The following is a 3,744-nucleotide window of genomic DNA, read 5'->3' on the forward strand; positions in this document are numbered from 1 at the left end:
AGGTCGAGATTCAAACAAACATATAATATGACCAGGGCACTGCAATTTAGTTTTAAATTAGATTTATTGAGTCAACATCGGAAGTGTTTGCAGGGAATGTGATCTCTGCGAACATCAGTGTCTATCGCCGTGCACAGGTATTGCATTTATTTTAAATCCGGTCTAATACTCCCCTCCCCTCTCTGCAGTCTTGAGCACCATTACCTAGAGTTGGAGATGGAGATGGGTACCCTCCACAAGCAGTTCACTCAACCCTAACCATAATAAACCCAACCTCACTGCTCTCCTCTCTTCTCCCCTCAGCTTGGAGCACCATAACCTGGAGTTGGAGACTGAGATGGGGGCTCTCCACAAGGAGGTGGACCAGGAGAGGAAGAAGTACACAATGGTGGAGATCAAGCTCCGCAATGCTGAGCGGGCCATGGGTGATGCGGAGAAGAGGACCGAGATGCTTCAGAAAGAGATGGAGCAGTTCTTCTCTGTCTTTGGAGATCTGACTGCCGACCCACACGGACCAGACCGGGCCAATACCATCTGGATCCAGTTAGGGCTGTAGCAACTGAAACTTGTGAAAGGGGGGTGGGAGAATGTACCTAGGACTCAAGGAGACTCATTGAGAAGGACAATACCGTATGGATCCAGTAAGTGAATTGGCAGTGCAGTTTGCGATGGACTATCTAGGGGGCTGAAAGGGGTTGGAAGAATGAGACGTAAGGAGACACGTACATTGAGAGAGACATATAGAAGGACTGTACCACCTGGATTGAGTGAGGGGTGAGAGAGGGTGGGAGAATGTAAGGAGACAATATCCATTGGATCCAGTAAGAGGGGTGCAGATTGCACTGTACCACCTGAATCTAGTAACAGGGATGGGAGAGAATGTATGGAGACATATTGAAAGGGACAATAATGTATGAATGAAAGCAGAAGATGGGTAGAGGGGCAAGACTGGACTATATGGATTCAATGTGAAGTGAGATGGGGTACTGCTGGATCTCAACTATTCTGACTGACTGTGGCAATATTAGTGAAGATATCAGGGAGCTGGTTACCTGCCTTACCCTCCATAGACTCATCCTTAAAGACTGAACTACCCAGAAAACCCTTCTCCCCATTTACCTTTGCAATTCACCCAAATATATAACTAACCCTTGTTACTGTTACATGTTATCCTGTATCTGCCTAGCCTGAATGCCAGCCTGTTTGTTTTATCATTCTAACTCCCTGTCAGTCGTTTGAGTTGGCAACAGCTTAAACAGATCTGGGACCAAGCTAGTATCTGCCTGTGTACATAGTGGGAAAACACTGCTAAAGAAAACCATATTATGTATGTAAAAATGTTTACTAAAATATTTGAATGACACATTGTATATCAAGGCTTTCCCTTTTTTTCCAAAGTTCTGGTATTGATTGACATTATGTACTGTGATTTAATTTTCTGTCCCAAATTGAGTTTATATAACTTGTGGCTTTTGCTTCAGTGCCATTTCACTCATCCCATGACCAAAAAAGGAGAGACAGAAGTGAACATGTAAATATTTTATAAAATATGGTAGACACTTCACTTCGTTTGTCTGTACTGTGGCTTTAAGCATTTTCAGACAGGAATGATGTGGGTAGTAATGGAGAACGCTTTGTAGGTTATATTAAATCTAAATACAAGTCTGCCAAGGTTAGTGATGATTCAACATAATGATCATCTAAGTATCAGTGTCAAGAGGCGAGTAGAATAGGGTTTCTCTGTGATGGTTCTCAAGCACTCCTGGGTAGACTGTAGATAGTATTTTTCAAGATTGTAATATAGAGCACATATACTGTAATAGATAACTGTTTATGGTGGTACAGATTCAGACTGCAGGAGCGTAACCCTGGACCTTGTGGTGTATTATGATGGTGTAGAGAAGCACTCCGTCATGTAGAATAGGATTTCTCTGTGCTGGTTCTCACTCAGATCCACTTGTCAAAATCACCTGGTGTTGATACAGTGCCACTGTAGCACCATAGATATAGATACTAGCCCATGGTAGCCCATGTGTTGTCATTACAGACGGAGTGCTAGCCAATTGTAAGAATATGTTGGGAATCTTTAGCGTTACTGTGAACCAATGGGGGTGTAGCTTGTGTGCCTGTGTGGTTCCTCTAGTCTCTAAATATCACAGCTAGGTTAGTGTTGGTGGACCTTGTGAGAGTACGCAAATACAGCAGAACGTGTGCTAGTGAGCGAGCAAAGTTTGTATTGCGGGGACATTGGGAAAGTTTGCTTTTCTGATGTAGCTTTAAAAGTGACTGTCTTCAGATTGCTAAACTATACAGCTATGCAGAGGTGGAAAAAGTACAAAATTGTCATACTTGAGTAAATGCAAATATACCTTAATATAAAATGACTCAAGTAAAAGTGAAAGTAACCCAGTAATATACTACTTGAGTAAATATTACTTGAGTAAAAGACTAAAAGTATCAGATTTTAAATGTACTTAAGTATAGTGGTGGAAAAAGTACTCAATTGTCATACTTGAATAAAAGTACAAAGTCAAATTAAATGCTATACTTCAAATTCCTTATATTTAGCAAACCAGATGGCACAATTTTCTTTTTTATTACGTTTTCTGACAGCCAGTACTCCAATACTCAGACATAATTTACAAAGGAAGCATTTATGTTCAGTTTAGTGAGTCCACTTGATCAGAGGCAGTAGGGATGACCAGGGACGTTCTCTTGATAAGTTTGTGAATTGGACCTTTTTCCTGTACTACTAAGCATTCAAATTGTAGCTAATACTTTTGGGTGTCAATGAAACTGTATGGAATAAAAAGTACATTAGTACATTCCTAAATAAAGTAAAAGTAGTCAAAATTATAAATACCCCAAAAAACTACTTAAGTAAAAATATTTTAAAGTGCTACTTAAGTAAAGAAGTTTGACAATACAACAACAGAGTTACACATGGAATAAACAAACATATAGTCAATAATACAGTAGAAAAAGTATATATACCGTGTGTGCAAATGAGGTAAGATAAGGGAGGTAAGGCAATAAATAGGCCATGGTGGCGAAGTAATTACAATATACCAATTAAACACAGGACTGATAGATGTGCAGAAGATGAATGTGCAAGTAGAGATACTGGGGTGCAAAGGAGCAAGATAAATAAATAAATACATTATGGGGATGAGGTGGTTGGATGAGCTATTTACAGATGGGCTATGTACAGGTGCAGTGATCTGTGAGCTGCTCTGTCAGCTGGTGCTTAAAGCTAGTGAAAGAGATTTGAGTCTCCAGCTTCAGTGATTTCTGCAATTTGTTCCAGTCATTGGCATTAGAGAACTGGAAGGAAAGGCGGCCAAACGAGGAATTGGCTTTGGGGGTGACCAGTGAGATATACCTGCTGGAGCGCGTGCTAGAGGAGGGTGCTGCTATGGTGACCAGTGAGCTGAGATAAGGCGGTGCTTTACCTAGCAAAGACTTGTAGATGACCTGGAGCCAGTGGGTTTGGCGACGAGTATGAAGCGAGGGCCAGCCAACGAGAGCGTACAGGTCGCAATGGTAGATAGTATATGGGGCTTTGATGACAAAACGGATGGCACGGTGATAGACTGCATCCAATTTGTTGAGTAGAGTGTTGGAGGCAATTTTGTAAATGACATCGCCGAAGTCGAGGATTGGTAGGATGGTCAGTTTTACAAAGGTATGTTTGGCAGCATGAGTGAAGGATGCTTTGTTGCAAAATAGGAAGCCGATTCTAGA

The sequence above is a fragment of the Salmo trutta genome, chromosome 23 (assembly GCF_901001165.1).
Source record: "Salmo trutta chromosome 23, fSalTru1.1, whole genome shotgun sequence".
Taxonomy (NCBI): Eukaryota; Metazoa; Chordata; class Actinopteri; order Salmoniformes; family Salmonidae; genus Salmo; species Salmo trutta.